We start from the raw sequence: 10,982 nt of genomic DNA, 5'->3' as shown, positions 1-10,982 counted from the left end.
CCTAAGTGCAGTACCTCACATTTCTCCCTGTTGAAGTTCATTTTGTTAGCTGTGGCCCAACTTTCTAGTTTATTCAGGTCATTTTGAATTTTGATCCTGTCCTCTGGGGTGTTAGCTCCTCCTTCTAATTTGGTGTCATCTGCAAATTTGATAAGTATGCTCCCAATTCTGTCATCTAAGTCGTTGATAAAGATGTTGAATAGCACTGGGCCCAGGACAGAACCTGTGGGACCCCACTGGTCTCTTCTCTCCAGGATGAAAAGGAGCCATTGTTGAGCACCCTTTGGGTTTGGCCAGTCAACCAATTACAAATCCATGTAACAGTTACGTTGTCTAGCCCACATTTTACAAGCTTGTTTGCAAGAATGTTATGGAGAACCTTGTCAAAGGCCTTACTGAAATCAAGATATACAATATCTATAGCATTCCCTTTCCAATGAGCCCTAGCCCATTTTCAGTTGGACTCACTCTGAGTCTTCTGTCATCATCATTCTAGTTTCCATTCCACTCATTTCATCACTGCCAGCTCCCTAGTGAACCAGGGAGCTCACCTGGCTCTATGTTGTGGGAGGGGACATTGAGGGGCAATCGTCTCCATTGCCCTGGTCATTTCTCTATTCCAGAGATCAGCAAGTGCTTCAACAGGATCACCTGCCAAGGTAACAGAAATCCATCTTGATTCATAAGCCTCCTGGGGCAGACCATCGTAATCCACCCCACAGAAGCACTGAGTCTAAACCCTATCAGGTAGTCATAGAATCATAGAGTTGGAAGAGACCACAAGGGCCATCCAGTCCAATCCCCTGCCATGCAGGAAATCCAAATCAAAGCATCCCCAACAGATGACCATCTAGCCTCTGCTTAAAGACCTCCAAGGAAGGGGACTCCACTACACTCCGAGGGAGTGTGTTCCACTGTCGAACAGCCCTTACTGTCAGGAAGTTCTTCAGTCCATGACAACAGAACTACAGAGAATTCTTCTACTCTCAGGTCACTGTTATCCTGCCCAGAGCAAAAACAAAAACAAAACAAAAAAAACAGGTCCAGAGTGTATCCTGGCCCTAAATATTACTTGGGAGAGCCCCATGATTGTCATGGCAGACATGAATTCCTGAGCCGCAGTACAACAATCTGAGGGGACTCCAACAGCACTGGGGAGATCAAGTCAGCCAGCTCAGGAAAGGGGATTGTTGTGCAGCGGGGTGGGTGGTACATCAATAGAATCCCTATTCTATCCCACCTTTAAGTAGACACACTCATACCCAGTAGACTGTGGGTCAGAGCACCTGGTAAGAGAGATTGAATCCCGATAAACCACTGAAACTCCACCCCTCGCCCCCCAGGCCTGTCTGTGGCTGAACTAAGAACCCAGGTGGACAAAGTTGGGAGAGATGGACATATAACACTGAGCTTCATACAGCCAAGTCTCCATGATACAAGCCAGGGTGACATGCTTGTCCAGAATCAGGTCCTGGATCAGATATGTTTTTCCATTCACCAACCTAGCATTGAGCAGCAACATTTGCTATTTCTCTTGTTTTGATCCTCACACATGGTAAGCAAGGTAGTTCTTTGCCTCCCTGCACAAAACTGGTACAGACAAAAAGATGTTGCCCTAAACCAAAAAAACCGTATGGCAAAGCAAAAAGTCTAGGGAAAAGTGACAATGCTGAAATGGATAGCTAGATTTTATTACATGAAGTATTCAAAAGATAATATAAGCAATTATTTTCTGACAAACAGGCAAGCAAAGCTGTGCGCTTTGCCTGAAGATGAGAACAGTCAGTGGTATACAATGTCGGTTTGAATACAGAATAGAAATACAAATATTGCCCTATTTATGAATTGAGGAAGTAGACTGAAATCTATGAAAGCTCATGCTGACAATTTCTTTTTTTCAGTTAATCTCAAAGGTGCTACAAGATCTCTCTACATACTGATTCTACAGACTAACATGGCTATATCTTTGAATTCTACTTATGAACTGAGTGGCTTCCCTGAGCCATGCTTCACTCACCTTACTGAAAATTACTCCAAGTTTGGAAGATAGGGCTGAATATTTGGGAGAAATGCCAATCTCCTGACTAAATTCAGAGCCCCTGTCACAAGACTAAATTTCTTCAGCAGTAACACACCATAAATGATTGAAAACAGAACAAGCTAATTTTGTATAGTTGCTAATGCTTTCTATAACACTAGGGACAGTCCTGGAAAAGAACAAGAGTATAGAGTCGTTTATCACATAAGCAAAAAGTGTTGTCCACATCCTAAGAGATTACTAAATGCTCACTGTTGTGCTCATATGCTGTTTGGGGAGATAAAAAGAAAGAAGAGAGAGACGAAGCTAAGAGGAAAATAAGACATCAGTGATGTCAAAAAGTGGAGCCCAAACCACTTATGCACTAACAGCCCTACACTTGTTGAATAACTCCCAAAGCTAAAGTCATCAGGGGATTCTTTAAAATCTAGTAAGAGCTGTGTTTCAGGAAGATGGGGAAGCCAGACATGGATATTTGCGTTGCTCTGGTTTATTTTTGTTTATTTTTAATTCCTCCATTTCCCTCTCCATTTTTCTCCCTTAGCTAATCATAGAATCATAGAATCATAGAATCGTAGAGTTGGAAGAGACCACTAGGGCCATCGAGTCCAACCCCCTGCCATGCAGGAAATCCAAATCAAAGCATCCCTGACAGATGGCCATCCAGCCTCTGTTTAAAGACCTCCAAGGAAGAAGACTCTATCACCTTCCGAGGAAGTGCATTCCACTGCCGAACAGCCCTTACTGTCAGGAAGTTCCTCCTAACTAACTTCCTTATATGTTTGGCAAGCTGCTTGATCTTTTTGTTTCAATTTTTTTATCTGTGTGGTTGATAGTTTACTAAACTATCAGAGGGCTTAAACCAAGATTTTGAATACTGAATCATTTCATTCATTCATTTACAAACAGAGACCAAATATATAAGTAAAATACGTAAAGATACACACAAATATAGCTAAAATTAATAAAACCTGCACTAAGTACACATTTCTAACAATTTCTAATACCTAAAAAATAAAAGCTGAGGAGGGTAAAGTTTCATAGCTAGCACATTTAAATATATAACTTGGGTGTTCAAATTAAAATTTCTCCCTTAATATTTGTCTGTAATATTACTAATAGCAAATCTCTGTGACTTGAGAATTCAAGTCACCAAGTAGCAGGGAAAGAGAAAAGCTTTCTGATCTCCCTGGAAATTTTTGTAAAATTGGAGTGATTAATCCAGAGCAAGTATCTTGATAAAAGGAGCAATACAACAGAACATGAACAATTGACTCTACTGCTGAATTTAAACATGGGCAGGTACATTTGTCATATGGTATTTTATAATATATATATTTACATTACAGCATGGTTGATGGCAGCATGGTAAGACGTGCTGCAGTAAAAACGCATCTAAATTTAGGATTATTTTTAATTTGATTTTTATTGTTGCATTTTCACACAAATACAAAAAACAAGAAGACACATTATAACATCACATCACATACCCTTTTACACAATAACAATAACCCTAACAATACACATACCACTACAAGATATGACCTATGTCTAACTATTCTTATACTAAAAAACATATAACATAAAAAGCAAACTTCCAACCACCTGAGTCTTTTCTTTTTGTTCCTTTAGTATTATTTATAGTTGTTTTGTCTATATATTATTCTCACTGCTGACTTTACACTTTCTGATCCAATTCAGAAATATAGTTCTCGTTGCATTTAAATTTGGTTGCTTAACCTACTTCTGTGCTTTTCTTTTGAGTAAACTCAATTTCTCTCCAGTTTACATAATTAATTGTATATATGATCTCATTTTCTATGATTAAGCTATATCTTCCTCCTATAGTTACATTCTTTCCTTACATTATACAGAAATTCTGATTACGATCTTATTTCTCAATTGTTATCTCCTTCCATCTTTTTTCTAGATAGTTATAAAAGTCCTATTCTCTCTTTGCTTTGTCTTCATATTTATCCTTCATCCAACTTGTCATGATGTCCATTTCTGCCATCTCATATGTCTTAAGCAGCCATTCATCTGTGTTTGGTGCTTTGCTTTCCAATGTTTGGCATAAATAATTCTAGCACATGTTAACAGGTAAAATAACATTTCCCATATTTCTTCTCTATCCCTTGTTCTACAATTCCCAACAGAAAGGTTTCTGGGTAAAATGATATCTGTATATTCAATTCTACTGTTAATATATTAAAGATTTCTAACCAATACTTCTTTGCTATCTTACATGACCTCCAGATATGGTAGTATGAACCTATGTTAGCTGCACATTTCCAACAGTTTGGCTTGGGTTTTTTGTACATTAAAGAAATCTTTTGTGGCGACAAGTGCCACCTGTAAATCATTTGTATACATTTTCTTTTAGTTCTTGACAGACAGTGTATTTCATTTTCCTTCCCCATATCTCTTCCCACATATGATATTCTATATTATGTCCTACATTTTGTGCCCATCTTATCATACTTGGGCTTGTTACAGACTGCCAAAATAAAGCTGCTTCGGGTCTCTTTGGAGGTATGCTATTTAAATGATGCATGGGTCCTAAGAGTCTGGAGGTTGCGCCAAAGCCACACTCCATTCCTAAGCACTGGAGTGCAGCTTTGGTACAGCTTCCGGATTCTTAGCATGCATGCATCATTTAAACAGCATACCTCCAAAGAGACCCGAAGCAGCTTTATTTTGGCAGTCTGTAACAGGCCAATGTCTAATTATTTCTTCTTCAGAGTCCCATTTCAACAGCATCTTACAACATCTAGCAATCACTTCCCCCTTCTTTTATTTACTATTTCGTCCCATTCGGAGTATCCATTTAATTTTTGAAATACCTTCTCTTCCAAACAATGCTTCATGAGGGGAAAACCACTGCGGTATTTTCATACAAAGTCTGGTTTTATATTTCCCCCATACATTTAATAAAGCCTTTCTCACTAAATGATTTTTACTTTCTTTATGGATTTTATCTTTACCAAATAGCTGTGCCAGCCCAATCTCAATTGGTCTCCTTCTAAGCTTAACAGTTTCTCATATTCTAAAGGTAATCCATACAAGCAAAGTAATAAAGCTTTAAATTTGGCAATCCCATTTCCCCTCTTTTTTTTATCATCACATAAAATTTTTAATTTTATTCTAGCTCTTTTCTTCTTCCAAATAAAATTAGTGATTTCTTTTTACCATATGTTTAGAGGTTTAATATTATGTATTATTGGCAATGTATTATTGGCAATATATCAAACAAAAATTTGGGAAGCACCTTCATTTGTATTACTGATATTTTGCCAAGTAACGAGAGTTGCATCTTATCCCATTGTTCCAAGTCTTTTTTTTAATGTCTCTCCATACTTTCTCGTAATTGTTGTGGTACAAGTCTGAATTTTTATTTGCAAGATTATACCTAAATACTTTTTTCCTCCACATTATATCCACTCATTTCCTCTAAATTCTGTTCCTCTTTCCTAAGCATATTTTATTTATTATTGTTGTTTTCTCTCTATTCACTTTAACACCTGAAATAGTTTCAAATTCTGTTAACACATCTGTTAATGGTTTCATACTCTGTTGTGGGTTCTCTAAGGTGTAAACAATGTCATCAGCAAATATTCTCATCTAAAATTCAAATGTTTAAATTTTTATCCCCTTAATGTTTTCTTTTTGTCTTATTCTGTTATTCAAAGTTTCTAGGGCTAGAATAAATAGAAGGGGGGGGGGACAATGGGCAACCTTGGTGGGTTCCTTTGGTTATTTTAATTTCCTCTGTTTTTTCCAGGTTTACAATTATCTTGGCTTTTTGATCTCTATATATTGCTTTGATCCAGTTTAAGTATAGGGGTCCCACCTCTAACTTTTCCAGTGTTGTAAATAGCATATCCCAACTTAAATTATCAAATGCCTTTTCCAGATCTACAAAGATAAGTACAAGTTTTTTTCTCATGTTTTTCAAAGTATTCTATTATGTTCAAAATGTTTCTTGTATTATCTCTGAGTTGTCTCTTCAGTAGAAATCCTACTTGATCTTCGTATATCCATTCTTTAAGTATTTTTTAATTCTTTATGCCAAAATCAGAGTGAACAACTTATAGTCCATATTCAACAACGAGATATGTCTGTAGTTCTTTACATCTCTATGACATCTCTGTTTTCCTTTGGTATCAATGTTAAGTTGGCATGTTTCCATGTCTCGGGTAAATAGTCTTCTCTGATTGCATTCATTGTCAGTTTAAGTGGTATAAGTAGTTGTTCTTCAAATTTCTTATAGTAGTCTGCAGTAGTCTGCAGGGAATCCATCTGGACTTGGTGCTTTTTGTTTTTTAATTTTTTTATTACTTCTATTATTTCCGCTGTTGTAATTGGACCATTGAGCACATTTCTTTGATGTTCTGAGAAGGGTTTTAGTTTAGCTTTTCCCCCAAAAAAATCTGTTATTTTTTGTTTGGGAATATGAGTTCCTTTATACAATCTAGTATAGCATTCTTCGAAACATTTTTTGATTTTCTTTTGATCTGTTGTTACTGTTGTATCTTTTGTTTTAATTTTTATTATGACATTTCTTTCTTTCAACTTCCTTAGCTTGTAGGCCAACCACCTTCCTGGTTTATTTGCCTGTTCAAAATAGTTTTATTTTAAATATTTCAGTTTATTTTGTAATTCGGCAGCTTCTTCTATTTCTACTTGTTTTTTTAAGTGTTTTTATTTCTTTTAGTATTGTAACATTCATTATATTATCTTGTAATTCTTTTTCTTTTTCCTGAAGTTTTTAATAGATGGAATTTAGCCTTTCTCTTTTTTGCCTTTGTATGATATGGCTTTGTTGGATTAAGTATCCTCGCATTGTGGCTTTTGAAGCTTCCCAGACACTTATCTATATTTTCTTTCATGTTCTCTTCAAAATACCACATCAAAGTCTCTTTCCCTTTCTTGACTATTTCTTCTTTCTGTAACAAAAATTTGTTTAATCTCCATGAAAATTCTCCCCGTCTTGCCTTTTTTTTTATTACAATTGGATTGTGGTCCGATATTGTCCTTGGTTCACAGTCCATTCTTAATATGTCTTTGTGTAGTCATTTGGTTGCGAAGACGTGATGACCATGTCTGAATGTTGTTGTTAACTGCCCTTGAATCAACCCCCAACTCAGGGCAACACTGTGGATGAGACATCTCCAAGACCCCCTATATTGCACTGCTCTGCTTAGTTCCTGCAAATCCATGCCCATGACTGCTCTGATTGAATCTATCCATCTGGTGTGCAGTCTTCCTCTCTTTCTACTTCCCTCTACCTTTCCTAGCATCATTGTCTTTTCTAATGAGTGATATGGCCAATGTACAAGAGCTTCAATTTGATCATCTTGACTTCCAAGGAGATTTCAGGCTTTTAAGGACCATTTGTTTGTCCTTTTGGCTCGTCATAGTATCCTCTGCACTCTTCTCCAGCAGTGCATCTCAAACGGGTTGATACCGTTCCTATCCACTTTCTTCACTGGCCAACTTTCACATCCATGTGATGGTGATGGTGAATATGATGGTTTGGTGCTCAGTTATATATCTTTACTCTTTAGGACCTTATCTAGTTCTTTCATAGCTGCCCTTTCCAATTCTAATTTTCTTCTGATTTCTTGACTGTCGTCTCCATTCTGATTGATGTTTGATCCTAGGTACAGGACTTCTATTACTATTTCAATTTTCTCATTGTCTAGGTAGAATTTATGTATTTCTTCCATGGTCATTTTGTGTTCTTTATGTTGAGCCTTTGCACTGCCTTTGCACTATCATCTTTGACCTTCTTTAGTATTTGTGCCCAGTCTGTGATGTTTTTCACTAGTAGTAAGGTGTTGTCTACATATCTTACTGTTGATGTACCGTCCACCATCTTCACTCCTCCTCTTCTGAGTCTAAACCTATTATTTTTATATTTTCTGCATACAAGTTAAATAAGTAGGGTGACAATATGCAACCTTGCCTGACCCCTTGCCAATTGGGAATCATTCTGTTCCTCCATATTCTGTTCTAACAGTAGCCTTTTGTCCTGAGTACTGTCAGAACTAGTTGAACTCTTCCTTCAAACACAGTAAATAAGGCTTCTGTAGATGAACAGTAAGCTGTTTACTTCTGCAGTCATTAAAGGAATAGAAGTGTCTAGTAAGGCATCTTTGGACAGAACTAATGAACAAGGATACATACATCAAATAAAAGCATTTGAAGGCCTTAGTTTCATCTCCCCAAATTGGCGGGCTTATACATTTCACAGTTCTCAAAACAATTAGTTTTCCTTCAGTTATTTTGCCTTTTTACCCAGAGAGTTTCATTTAATGCAGGCCTTCAAAAGCCTATAGCAACCACAAAGGAAAAACACTCCCACATATTCTTTTATCAGGTATTCAGCAATCCTAATTAATACCTTTCTCTGAGGCTGTCTCAGACTAGGCAATTAACATATTTAAAACATAGAGCATCAAATATTCTGCTGTCTATATCACTATTAATCTAACCAAGGTTACTTTTTTGTTAAACCCAGATAACTAATTCTACATTTTCCCCAAACTGTCACAACCAAGTTCTACATGCCATACCAACTAGTAGGAATAAAGCATCACATTGTCATAAATCTATAGCTATGTTGTTGTTGTTAACTGCTCTCGAATCAATCTCAACTCATGGCGACCCTATTGATGAGACACCTCCAAGGCCTTCACTGCTCTGCTTAATTCCAGCAACCCCATATCTATGACCACCTTAATAGGGTCCATCCATCTAGCATGTGGCCTTCCTTTCTTCCTATTTCCCTTCACCTTTCCCAGTATTATTGTTTTTTCTAATGAGTCCTTCCTTCTCATGATGTCTCCAAAGTCTGGCAGCCTCAATTTGGTCATCTTGCCTTCCAGGGAGGTTTCCAGCTTGATCTGCTCTATGATCCATTTGTTTGTCCTTTTGGCTGTATATAGCTCTGCATAACATGTATATAGCTCTGCGTAACATAATATATCATAACATTACATATATATATATATATATATATATATATATATGAGAATATGATAATTCCAGGCATACACAAGTCAGCAAACCTAGTTTGGATCAAATGCATATCATTTAGCACATATATCATGTCATGTCACATACATCTAGGGATGCCATATCCCGCCTGCAGGCGGGGCAATCCTGGCCCAGTCCCGGTCTGGTTTCCAGCCACAAGCGGGACTGCCCCACCCGTGGCCACCCACCTCCTCCTCCTCTCCCCCCGCGCGTGCCCTGTGCATGGCCGCGGCTGCTCATGCAGCCAGCCGGCCATTCACTTCGCCTCCTCCTCCTCCGCCTCTATAGCCCCGCACACAAGCAGGGGCGAGTGTGTTCTGCCGCCGGCCAGGGCCAAGGCAAGCGCCCAGCGCGGTCGTGCAGAAGCACGCAAGGCGGAGGCGGGTAGCTGCCTGACTGCTGCCTGTGCACGCGGACGGGGAGTGCGCCAAGGCAGGCGGAGGCAGAGGAGGAGGAGGAGGAGGTGCCCGCCTGCCTTGGCGCGCTCCCCGTCCGCGCGCACCGGCAGCAGGCAGGCGGCCACCCACCTCCTCTTCCGCCTCGCGCGCTTCTGCGCGACCGCGCTGGGCGCTTGCCTTGGCCCCAGCCGGCAGCAGCACACACTCACCCCTGCTTGCTCGCGGGGCTATAGAGGCGGAGACGGAGGAGGCGGCTGCCTGCCTCTGCCGCTGGTCCTACATTTGAAAATTTTGTCCTACATTTGTCCCAGTTTGGAGGTCCTGACTTATGGCAACCCTACATACATCTCAGTTAACACATCAGAGATAAACCCTCCATTCTTTGTAATCCCCCAACATGTTTGTATACAGCAAATGTCCAAGCCATATCACATGATACAAAACAGGACTGCCTCAGCACTTCATCCACCATCTTGAGGGAGAGAGAGGCAGGCTAGCTCCACCAGACCTGCCTGGAAGAAGAAGAGACCTCCCTCCAGTCCACCTGCCTTGGTCCAGGCCTCAGAGGGAGAGAAGAATGCTGGACCTGATCCCCCCCCCCCCCTCACCATTCCCTTCTCCTTTTGTGTCGTGTCTTTTTAGATTGTAAGCCTGAGGGCAGGGAACTGTCTATTATCCCCTCTGTGGTTGCTCGGATTCCCAGTGACTGGGCGGCATATAAATAAATCCTATTATTATTATTAGTAGTAGTAGTACATATTTCTCATCAGGACTATCAGATGTAGTAGCACTCCCATGACCTTTATTTGAGCTTGAGAGCAAACAGATTCAAACTGAATTGGAAAAAGGGAGAGGTGCTTTTGGTCAGTTGAAAGACAGATGTAGGAATAGGGATTCACCTTTGTTATATGGGTTCACCCTTCATTTGAAAACAGAGGTTCGGTTTGGGAGCGCTCCTGGATTCAGCTCTGAGCCCAGAGGCCCAGGTTTCAGCAGTGACCAGGAGCGCTTTTGCAATTCAGGCTAATGCGCCAACTGCACCAGTTGCTAGAGAAGGGCTTTAAAAGGGCTTTCCATCTGCCTTGGTCCAGGCCTCAGAGGGAGAGAAGAACCCCCTCACCATTCCCTTCCCCTTTTGTGTTGTGTCTTTTAGATTGTAAGCCTGAGGGCAGGGAACCGTCTATTATCCCCTCTGTTGTAAGCCGCCCGGATTCCCAGTGATTGGGTGGCATATAAATAATAATAATAATAATAATAATAATAATAGGTTTTATTAAAATAATAAATTTTAATTTATTATTTTATTAAAATAATAAATCCTATTATTATTATTATTATTATTGTTATTGTTATTATTAAAAGCTGTGCAACTCAAGATGTCAAGGTTTTTATATAGCTTTAAATACATTTTAATTATTTCATGTGTAATATTTTAAACTTTTTAAGATGTTTGTTTTTTAAACTTTATACTTTTCAATGCTTTTGTGTTGTTTCTAATTTGTAAC

This window comes from Sceloporus occidentalis, unplaced genomic scaffold (genome assembly GCF_023333645.1).
Source record: "Sceloporus occidentalis isolate IW3139 unplaced genomic scaffold, rSceOcc1.0.p SCAF_4, whole genome shotgun sequence".
NCBI lineage: Eukaryota > Metazoa > Chordata > Lepidosauria > Squamata > Phrynosomatidae > Sceloporus > Sceloporus occidentalis.
This window is presented reverse-complemented; position numbering follows the sequence as displayed.